The following is an 11,848-nucleotide window of genomic DNA, read 5'->3' as shown; positions in this document are numbered from 1 at the left end:
GTCCTACCCAGGCATTCAGGGAGAGCTTGCCAGGACAGGAAACCTGGGACCAGCCCGCCTCCTCACCCCTGTCCCGCACTTAACACTACTTAACCCTGGCCAAGTCCTCTGACAACCGGCATCAAACAGGGGCAAATCCACCTTGAACAAAAAGATCCAGACACCCCAGACTGGCGGTTGAGCTTACCCCTCTATTCCAGGGCAACCAAAAAGCTCTGGGCAATGCTTTGGAGTTAGTTGCAACCTGTAATGTTGCCTGCCCCTCCCCTTCCTCCTCCAGGATTGAGCCTGGAGCTAAAAGCCCTCACTCGCCACTCCCTTTGCACAGCCCAGAGCCAGCCGCGAAGAGTCTTCCATTCCTAGACCTGCCACGGATTGACTCATCCCCTGCCAGCTTTCCCTGAGTCCTAGCCCAGAGTCTGTTCTCGCCGCACCCACAAAGCCCTCGCTGGATGCCCCTCTTTCTTGCGCCGGAACCTCTAAGAAGAGTCCATTTCTTTTTTCCCCCAGCCGTGCCCAAGCTCCTACAGCTTCTGTCTTCATATTTCATCTCTCTGGTGGCTCATCACAGAGAAGAAAGAGGGGTTTAATGAGAACAATTCTAGATAATGATAAAAAGAGGAAGGAAAGATCCACACGCTAAGAATCCCAGCTAGCTCATTCTCCCAAATGACCCCGTGGAGAAGTTTAATGGAGGAGACCCATTGCCCAAGGTTCACGAGGGCCTTTGGAGCACTCCAAGGATCTCTAAGTTCTTGGGAAGTGTTTGGAAATAGAAAATTAATAATTTTGGAACCATTCAAGAGCCAAAAAAATAAAAATAAAAACACTCATACGACTTCTGACCCAGATACGGTTTCCTCCCAAGATACAGACACACCCTTCTTATGTGCTTTGGTACCCATGCCTCCTACGTGTAAACATCCACACACACCACCTCCACACAAACCCGGAGATGCCGGGGATTTGATCTACCCCAGGTAGAGCAGGTAGAGTTGTCAGATAAAAATAAAAACGTAGGCTACTTGGTTAAATTTGAATTTCAGAGAAACAACAAATTTCAATGTAAGTATGTCTCAAATATTGCATGGGACATTCTTACGCTAAACTCTATTCATCGTTTATCTGCAACTTTAATCTAACTGACCATCTTATGCTTTATCTGACATCCTTAACCCTAAGGCATCTACCCTAGGCCCCCCACAGAAACACTACTACCCAGCCCCACATAGACCCTCTACCATAAACGTGAACCTTGATCCGTTGTGAATTCTATTTTCGTATAATCGTCTGAAAATTACTAGGGCTGAGGATCTAGGGCGGAGCAAGTTGCTTTAAGGCCCCTCACCATCTGCCTTAATCCTGCTCCCACTCAGGAATATGCCCATGATTAAATGTTAAGAGTGTAGGGATGCTCAAACTCACCAAATGTCAAAGACCTTTGGTATCCCAAAAGGCTATTTTCTCTCTCATTCTAAATTTTCCCTCCACAACAGCACTGGTTTGGATTAAGAAACGGCTGAAAGTATTGGTTCGGGTGAACAGTTTAATTCTCAGGTGCTAGAGAAAATCAAAGAAGTGGCTTAGCTGGTTTCTAAGGTAACATCACAGAGATGCCCAGGACAGCAGTCGTGCTGTCTTAGCAGATCTATTGTTAAAGGACTAGATGTATATTGAGCCTATCATGAAGGCTACAACTCTGTACTCCATAAACACTGACCATGACAATGAAGACAGGGTCTTAGGGCATCCCTAAGTTCTTCCCCTGCTCATCTCCCGGATAGCTATGCACCCTCCAATTTGATGAGCTCTCTCTCTCTCTCCTAGAGTAGAGCAAAGATCTCCCAAATTTCTGATAGAGCTCCTTGAAACATCTCTGTTGGGGGCCTTTCCCTTGTTAGGCATGTGTGGACAAGATTCCCTCACGCTTTTGACTCACCCTGAAACGAGGTCTGCCCGAGGCTCAGGTCTCTAGCTGGCAGCTTGGCAGTGAGCCTGTGATGGTTGGGAAAAGAAGCATTCTATTCGGCTTTCCAATGCTGGCTTGCCTCAGAGATCGATACTGCCAACCGGCCCTCCTGCGGCTTCTATTTCCAGGCTGGTAGAATGGGTTCACGTAACTAACCAGATATTGTCAGAAGGACCAAAGAGATGATGTCTGTGAACATTTGGTGAATTCTCAGGAGGACATGGTCAGGTTCTGAAACATAAGGCATCCTTCAAGGATAAGATATGGCTTAAAGCTTCCAAAGAGATTTTTCTATCTCCAGGACATCTCCCGTGAGAAACTCAGAGTTTTTAGGTGCAGAAAAAACATCTCTGGTCTCCTAGAACCCGCACAATTTTTTGGAAAAAGAAAGAGCTACAGGGCTCCCAGAGGGAATAGAAAGCATAATGGAAGAGGGGTTCAACCTTCAGCGAGAGGACCAGCGTCGGAGCTTCCTAAGAGTGGGAGATTTCTGCTCCTGAAAGCTGACAAAACAATGAGCTCTTACCACACAGCATCTTGCAGAGTCAACCTACCATAAACATACACGATCCCAACACTCTTCAAGGTGGCAGAAGAAGATGTCAGGGACCGTGTGGTGTCACTCCAAATCCACAAATCCACGACGACGTTGTAGTGAAAGTCCTTTTGATCGCAAAGAACAGAAACCCTCTCGGACGAGTTCAAGGAGTGACAGGGGCTGTTGAGAGGGAATACTGGAATCGTGTCACGGAGTGTCATGGAATCGTGGGGAAAACATCAGAGGATCCAAGAAAACCAGGGCGACTCTCACTGGTCTCCAGCTTATCCGCCGCATCCTCCTCACTTGCCACTGAGTGCCTGTTCACCTTGTTGCCCAATATCCCAGTCTCCGCTAAGACTTTTCAGCTCCCGTGACCACGACCAAATATTCCATCTGTACCTTTCGCTCACATGTCTGAACGAGGGTCTAGTGGGCCCAGCTCACTGAGGAATGAGTCTTGACGGGGTCAGGTGTCCTTCCCTGAGCCAATCACTGTGATGGGACAGGGAGGGTTCAAGGCACTGAGACTTGCTCCCCGTGAGCAGAGGCAGAACACCCATCACGATGCCTGGTGAGAAGGGAACGATGAATACACCGACGGGGGGAGTTAAGGCTAAGAGGAAATACCCTCCTTGTCCACAGTGAATTGCGACTTCAGGCCAAAAGGCCATCCATTTAGTGGGCAGTATGCTAAGAAGTTTACATATGTTGTCCTGTTTCGTACTCCCGTCAACCCTGCACAGGGGGATAATTACTCCCATTTCACAAGCAAGGAAAACTGAAGCTCAGCAAGGTCACACACCAAGGTCCCTGAGCTAATGGGTGGAGGCGCTATGGTCCAACCCAGGCCTGTATGACTCCTGACTAGTGCGTCTGCAGACACAGTCCTCCATGGAACAAGGTTCTGCCTCTGTACGTGGACTCAAATGAAATGCAGACAATGAAAGGGATTTTTCACCCCAAATCACCCTGAATGAGGAAGAACGGGAAGGGACAAGGAGACCAAGAAAAAAAAAATGATGGGTTTTTCCTGAGTAAATAAGGACGAAATGGTAGAAAGGTGGAAGAAGGCTGGCCTATATAAGGATCTCGGGTGTGAAACAAAGGGTAGCAGAGAAAAATGAAAGCCAAGGTCATAGAAGAGTACTTACTTGAAAGGAGTGATTTTTTGCTGCTGATCTTTGTTCCTGTACCAGAAGTGCCTATTAAAAAAAAAAAAAAAAAAAAAAATGCCGTTGCTTCAGCAACAGACGGAACCAGAGGCCCCGCAAGGCCTTTGCCAGGTCAAGAGCTTTTTCTATTCCCCCGACCCCCATCATTTCCATTGTCAAGACGAGGGGCAGAGGCTTGCTGAGGCACACCGCTCAGAAGGTGTGGCAGAAACCCAGACCTCATCTGAACCGAAGAAGTTAAAGAAGACGTGGGGGGCAGGGGCACCCTACTATGGGCCCTACCCAGTCATACCTGAAGACAGTGACCGAAGCTGAGACCAAAAGCAAGTCCTGAAGCGGATCCCCACAGGAAGTAAGAGGAAGGGGGACGGAGAAATGATCAAAGCTAAGACACACACCCCTAAGATCCAGAAACGGACACACACACACTCGCACAGAAACAGGGAAACGGAGACCGCAGAGAGCAGGCTGCCTTGTTTATTCTCCTGAAAGGCATCTGGATTTCTCAGTGAGATCCTGATTTGGGTCTTTTCCTCATTTTCCATCTGGACTGAATGGTGAAACGGCCTGGCACGAGAGGTGCCGTGAGTCAGCTGCAGATTCAGGCTTGGTCCCTCTGCCCCTCCGCTCTGCTCTTTGCCAGACCACACAACCTCCCTCCCTCCTGCCAAGCGTGGCTTAGCTCACCATCCAGGTAGCGCACTTCAAAGACTTGGGGGTGAGGTGGGCTGGGCTGGGCCAGCCTCGGGAGGGGAGCAGAGTCCACTCCCAGCCCAAACACTCTTCGTCAGTTCTCTTGAACGCCTTCCGCTCCTCTCACACCCCTGACACTTGGAATAACCCCTGGAAGTTAGAGCTGGAAAACCCGACTTTTCACTGGAGCGGTCTGTCTCTTCCACACTGCAGGTCTGTGCAGCTTTATGACTGTGGGGTTGACCAGATGTCAGCCAAAGCCCAAGCACCGCCTGGCACCAACAGTCTGTGTGTTCCTCCCTGAAGTATACTCCCCAGGGCGATCCAAAGACCAGGGGTGCTTGAGTGACCAGAAACCACAGGACATCTTGCAAGGTGTGTGGATCATCAAGGTGTGGTCTGCCTCCTACATCTTCTAAGGTATGACCTTTAGGCCACTTTGTATCAAGAGTAGGGGTGCGATCTCCCACAGAAAACTGTAAAGATCTCTGCGATCAGAAAACACACTCCTCTCATCTTCGTGTCCCCGGCAACACAAAGTGAAGGGCAGCGCCTCGTGCTCTCACTAATTGTCTGCTGACCGGTAGCCTCCTCTGACTTTTTTTTGAAACACAGCAGAACTGGAGCAGCATGAAAACAACATGACGTTTCTTTCTTTCTCAAGTCTGTTCTCTCCTGACGCTTGGGTCTATGCAGGAGCCTGAGCGCTGTTCCAAGGACTCAGTGTCCTATTGTTTCACTGCTGGAAAACCTGAGGACAAAAATGTCTTTGACATAAAAAAGTAAAACAAAATAAAAGCTTTTAACACTCAGTGATCTGTCAGGCGTGGTGGCGGTGGGCAGAAGACGACCCCCCATGACCCGTGTGCTCTTGTATAAAGTCCTCCCCTTGAGTGTTAGTGGGACATGTAATTTGCTTTCAACCACTAGAATATGGCAAAGGTGACAGGACATCACTTCTGTGATTGTGGTACCTCATATGGCAAAGGTGAAGGGACTTTGCCGATGTAATTAATTTGCAGTTGACTGAGTCAATTCCAAGGGAGATTTTCCTGGGTGAGCCTGAACTAATCAGGGGAGCTTTAAAAAAAAAAAAAAAAAAAAAAAAAAGAGAGAGAGTCTAGATGTTCCCTGAAGTTAGAAATTTAAACCTGCAGAGGTGCTCCCTGCCCACGCATACCCTGTCTCTCTGTCTCTGTCCCTACTGTCTTTGTCTCTGTCTCTGTCTCTCTCTCTCTTTTTCTCTCGGCTAGAATGACACTTTCTGATGTGGGTAGACGGGCTTGGTTTCTGGATAGGCAGACAGCCACCCCCCTCTCCATTCCCCCGCCCCAGTCCATCCTAGCTGTCTCAAATGTTCACTTCCCTCGACACATCCCAGTCTCTTCCTGCCGTGACGTGATGACCAGCTCTTGACGTCTTGCAGCCAGATCTAGTCAAATCAAACAGGTGGCCTCCACCTGCCCTTCCTCCCCAGCACCTCCTCTCCGCCTTCCTGCAAAATGGAGCATGATTGCCCAGAAAACGGGAGTTCTCCTCCCGAGCCCAGACCGTGGTGTTCTATTCCGCACAGAGCCTTCCCTCTGGGAGTCCATACTTTCACTGCGTTTTTGTGGATGATTCCCCAGATCTCTACCACCGGCCCTGCCGTGCTGTCTGTGCTGAGGCTGGCTTCCACCAGACGTTGCCCACGTCCGCCTCCTTCTCTCCACTTTTCCTCAGTGCTTCCTCTGCCCGGATCATCTGCCTCCCACCCCATCCTCTCAGATGTCCAGCCTCTAGAACCTCAAACTCCCGTACCCTCCACACACCCGCCTTCCTCAAATATTCCTTTACTGGCCACCGAGTTCTGCCTCCGTAATATAGAAGAAAATCATCTGTCGTCCTACTTCTTATTCGGGGATGTTCAGGTGAATGTTCAGGGTGTGAGAACAAAGAAGCTCCATAAATTTAACAGCGTACCTGAGGCAGAACACTTACACTTTCATTCTGTGTTAACGTTCAGTCTGTAGAAACAGCGGAAGCGGGTAGAGCCGTGTACGTGGGGCCGGACGGCCGTGGAATAATGATTGTCCGGGCTGAGGGATGGGCTCGTGGGGATGACTACACTCCTCTATTTGCTTCTGCGTATTTTTGAGATGCTCCACCATAAAAACGCTTTTAAGTCGAGTTCAATACCCAGTTAAATCCTTAATTAAAAAAGAAGTGGGCAAGGATGAGCCCACACTGTTTTCATTGGTCCCAAGTGGTAACAGTAGCCTGAAAGTATATCACTGCTTTGCTATTGCCTCTCCTGAACCCCAGCCCCCACCCGGCTGGATCCTTCCTGTTTCTTGCCAGGGGCTGTGTGCATGTGCAACATCTGTTCTACAGCGGTGAGAAGCTGGCTGGGCAGATGGATAGATGCATTTGTACCGCGATGATGCCAGCACACTATTAGGGTGTTTTCACTCTTTTCTCTCACCGGAAGGTGGGGGGGTTGAGTCCGGGCACCAGTACAGAGCTACTTAGCTTACGACAGTCCGTCTCTGGGTCTCTCGAATACACAGCATGGTCTGTCTACGTTTCACACTCCACTTCCTGTCTGAGTCCAAGATTCACACAACTCCTGACCTGTTTTCAGACCAGGAGCCATCAGACACAGGTGGCCACATCTTTTGGGCCCACACTGGCGGTGTGCGGACAGAGAATCATTGCGCCAGATGCGGGGGGCATCCGTCACACCTTTCTGGGGACCAGATAAAGTCCCTGTACCTTTCCAGGCCTGTGGCTCTTCATTTTGACTTTGACTTTCAACCTGTAGAGCCAATATTGACCTCATTGGTTCCTTCCCAGACTCTCAGAGTAGAGTTGGGCCACATGCATTCCAAATACCCAGCTCTGGCCAAAATCAAGCACCCGGGAAGTGCCCAGAATGGCCTCTAAGTGTCCCCAACACAGGCACTTCACTCCCCCCACCCCCAGCAACACTTCTGCTGCCCTCTGCCATCTGGCTGGGTTTCTCACTGGCTGCAGGAAGCAAGTGATGATGGAGGACTTAATAATTATCAACAAAGGAAATTAAAATGTGTTTGGTTTCATGTCTTTTGTCTTTAATGCTTTCGCAATCTAGAAAAGGTAACTAAGGTGGAAGGCTGGCCACTGAGAAATAAAAAATAAGTAAATAGAAAGGAGGAGAGAAACAGACCTCATTCATTAATCTGTAGACATTCCGTGGGGCTTCCAGGGGGCCCACTGCTGCCTAGACCCTAGACAGCACAGGACTGAACCCCACGGTCAAATCACCTGCTCTCAGGGCACTTTCTTTCTAGACATAATGAAGGCCTGGAAAGATGATGAGAAAAAGATGCAAACCTGGCTACAAAAATACCCCCATGAAAACGTGTTTGAAGAAGGTATTGTGAATAATAACTACCACTTGAGTGTTTAGTATGTGTTATGAATTGAATTCTGTCCCTGCCCAAATTCCTGTGTTGAACTCCTAACTTCACGTCCCTCACAAGGTGAACATATTTGGAAACAGGGCCACCGAGGGGGCACCTGGGTGGCTCAGTCGGTTGGGCGTCTGACTTCGATTCAGGTCATGATCTCACAGTTCATGGGTTCAAGTCCCGTGGGAGCCTGCTTTGGGTTCTGTGTGTGTTTCTCTCGCTGTCTGCCCCTCCCCCGCTCATACTTTCTCTGTCCCAAAAATAAATAAAAACATTAAAAAAGTTTTTTACAAAATAATAACAAAATTAAATAAATAAAAAGGAAATAGGGCCATTACAAGTGTAATCAGTTAAGATGAGGTCATATTGGAGTAAACTGGCCCCTAATCCAATATGACTAGGGTCCTTTTGAACAGGGACATCAGGACACAGACACACACAAGGGGTATGTCATTCACAGACCACAGCTAGGCTGTTCCCAAGGAACTACCAGAAACTGGGAGAGAAGCCTGGAACACATCCTTCCCTGGCACCTTCCAAGGGAGCCCCGCCCTGCCGACAACACCTTGGTCTTGAACTCATAGCCTCCCGAAGCGTGAGACAATGAACTTCTGTTGTCACAGCAGCCCTAGCAAATTAATACACTGTGTAACAGGTGCTGTGCTATGTGATTTAGAGATTATCTCATTTAACCCTCGTGCCAACCCATTGGTAGGTACCATAGCCCATTTTACAGCAGAATAAACTGAGCCAGGGGAAGGTTAAGCAACTTCTTCAAGGTTGGGCTGCTTTAATCTGAAGGGACCGTGTTATTCAAAACTCGGGGTTCAGGAGCAGCTGGGTGGCTCGGTTGGTTAAGTGTCCGACTCTTGGTTTCAGCTCAGGTCATGATCTCACAGTTCCTGGGATCTGCCAGTGCGTGAAATCTGACAGTGCTGGGCCTGCTTGGGATTCTCTCTCTCCCTCTCTCTCTCTCTCTCTCTCTGCCCTTCACCTGCTCGTTCTCTCTCACTCTTTGGTTCAGACTGCATGAGAGATGGAAGTGTTGAATCACTATATTGTACACCTGAAACTAATATAACACTGTATGTTAACTATACTGGAATTAAAACAAAATGTGAGGGGCGCCTGGGTGGCTCAGTCAGTTAAGCGTCCGACTTCGGCTCAGGTCATGATCTCACGGTCGGTGAGTTCAAGCCCCGCGTCGGGCTCTGTGCTGACAGCTCAGAGCCTGGAGCCTGTTTCAGATTCTGTGTCTCCCTCTCTCTGACCCTCCCCCATTCATGCTCTGTCTCTCTCTGTCTCAAAAATAAACGTTAAAAAAATAAATAAAATAAATAAAATAAAATAAAATTTGAAAAATAAAGTTATCATCAAAACAAAATGAAAACAGGGCACATAGATGACTCAGTAGGCTAAGTGGCTGATTTCGGCCCAGGTCACGATCTCACGGTTCATGAATTCAAGTGCCACATCAGGTTCTCTGCTGTCGGCACAGAGCCCACTTTGGATCCTCTGTCCCCTTTTCTCTCTGTCCCTCTCCTGCCTGATGTCTCTCTTTCAAAATAAATAAATAAACTTAAAAGAAAAAAAAAAAAAAAAGCATGGGCCCAGGGAAACCAAACCCACCCTCCACACCCAGTGTCGCCTCACTGGGTAAACCCCCCATCTTTCTCCCCTCGGCCTTTCAATCCTTACTCCAGACAGATGTTGTCTCTTTGGTTGGCTTATGGTTAAGATGCTTTCCCTGTCCTGCTGGTGGTCGAGTTGGTGCCTTCACCTGTTCTAAGTCTATACAAGTGGAAGGGCCTAGTGAGACAGGATATTCGTGCTGCGTGTGATACCTCAACTCAAGCACCCTCGTTCACCAGCAAATCGGTAGCCATCTCTCTGGGAATCGTGCCATCTGTGCGGGCAGCTTCTGACACATGCCTCCCAGCCATCAGAATACAGACCGTTCACGTTCTTTATATGTGTTTAATACGCGTCTTTGTCTAAGGCTTGTCACTCCGTGGCGTGCGGATTCCTTCTGTCACACAGCCTCCCATGCAGCTCTGGAAGACACGTCCCATTTTCAAAGGCATGACAGCCAACTAGCACTAGTGTCTTCATCACTGGCCACTAGGCTAACGGGTGGACGCGAGCCTGACCCTGAGACAGTGCACCAGCGCCGACTGGGGCGACGTGATGCTGTCTCATAAAAGTGAAGATGTCGCGGGACCATTTTGTTTTGCAGGTGATTTAAGGGAGTTTTCACGGGCGATTTCGACTCTACTCAATTTGTGTATTTCAAGCTGATTTCAGTCACTACATAAGCCATGACTCCATTGTAGTTTTTAAAAAAACAGTGAGGATGGGGCGCCCGGGAGGCTCAGTCGGTTAAGTGTCGGACTCAATTTTGGCTAAGGTCATGAACTCATGGTTCATGAGATCAAACCCCTGCATCAGGTTCTGTGCTGACAGAGTGGAGCCTGCTTGCAATTCCCTCTCTCTCTCTTTCTCTCTCTCTCTCTCTCTCTCTCTCTGCCCCTCCTCTGCTCATGCTTGCTCTCTCTCTCAAAATAAATAAATAAATTTAAGTAAATATATAGATAAATAATAAAAGCACAGTGAGAGAGGGACACCTGGGTGGCTCAGTTGGCTCAGTCAGTTGAGCCTCTGACTTCAGCTCAGGTCATGATCTCACGGTTCATGAATTCAAGCTCTGCATCAGGCTCTCTGCGTCCATGCAGAGCCCGCTTCAGATCCTCTGTCCTGTTCTGTCTCTGCCCCTCCCCAACTTGTGCTCGCTCTCGTGCTCTCTCTCTCTCTCAAAACTAAACATAAAAAAAAATAGCGAGAGAATTCTATCAGCAAAGAAGACATCATACAAGCCAAAAAATCTTGTACGATAACAATTAAAGCATAATCAGGACAGGAGTGATTTATTTTCAGCAGAACATCAAGTAAACATCAACCAACACACTAAGTTAATGTTGTCATTTTGTGTTTTGTTGGGTTTGTAGTTTTGATTGAGTTTATTGACATATTTGTTGGATTTTACAATGAGATAAGCTTATGGAACTTAGGCTTTATTGTGTTTGTACATATTTAAGTTATACTACAAGTAACATATTTTAAGTCCAACAGAAGGAGTATATTGGAATTTATTGATATTTTAAAAGATTTTAAGTAAAACAAGACTATTTCAATTATTCACATTTGAGACACAAAGGGGTGAGCAGACTAGTAGATAAAGGGACAAAATAGAAACACATCAACAGTGACATGACCAATAGTCAGAATGATGCAGAAATAAAACGAGGCGATTAACAAAATGCTGGAATAATTAGGGAATGGTAAATAGTTTTCATTCAAAAGTAATTTATTAAGGGCCTTCCGTGCCAGGAACTGTCCTGGGGACTCCTGGCCAAGAAGGAGGGAAAGAAGGCAAAGTGGAAATAATCTACGAAGATGAGTATGGCCTTGGGTCCTTCAAAACATTGTGTCCAAAGGGAAAGATTCGGTCTAGTAGGTAATAACGATCAAGCACTAATGAGGCTCACATCGACTGCCTCATTTAAGGCTCACAAAAACCATATGGGGTAGACAATAAACTCCCTCCATTTTACTGATGAGGACAGAGGACCACATAGGATAAACACAGCTACATAGCTAGGTGTCTTTAGGAAATGACACATGTGAGTCAGGGAAACCTTTCAAAGTAGATGTGATTTCATTTGGGTCTTTAATAATGACTAATTCACTAGTCAGAACAAAGGGGAAAGGCATTCTTGTCAGAATGAATAGTTTGTGCAAAGATATGGGAGCATGGAAAGGCATAGCTTCTCCAAGGAATGGCACAAAGGTGCAGACTGGCCCAGCTGAGAACATGGCCAGAGTCAGCTGCTTTGAAGGGGTTCAGGCCCATTCCTCAACGCTGGTAATGGATCAAACCATGTCACTGGACCAATCCTTTCCACGCTAGTAGAAAAATAGTGTTTCCTGATGGCTCAACTTTTCCAACCAGGGCTACCACATACCATTGCATAGGTTGTGCACT

At 47.6% G+C, this 11,848-nt stretch overlaps 1 long non-coding RNA gene across 2 annotated transcripts; it reads right to left on the bottom strand.

The window, feature by feature from the left end:
• Positions 1–3,517: 3,517 nt before the first annotated feature.
• Positions 3,518–7,950, bottom strand: LOC123596921. 2 transcript variants are annotated; one of them, XR_006711883.1, is made up of 3 exons: positions 6,356–7,950; positions 4,370–5,126; positions 3,518–3,712 (listed from the first exon to the last, which is right to left on the bottom strand). It is a non-coding gene; the product is annotated as an uncharacterized LOC123596921 (long non-coding RNA). The 2 variants fall into 2 exon arrangements; XR_006711884.1 differs by lacking the exon at positions 3,518–3,712 and having other exon boundaries at positions 4,144–5,126.
• Positions 7,951–11,848: the final 3,898 nt, after the last annotated feature.

The sequence above is a fragment of the Leopardus geoffroyi genome, chromosome C1, assembly GCF_018350155.1.
Source record: "Leopardus geoffroyi isolate Oge1 chromosome C1, O.geoffroyi_Oge1_pat1.0, whole genome shotgun sequence".
Taxonomy (NCBI): domain Eukaryota; kingdom Metazoa; phylum Chordata; class Mammalia; order Carnivora; family Felidae; genus Leopardus; species Leopardus geoffroyi.
This window is presented reverse-complemented; position numbering and strand designations above follow the sequence as displayed.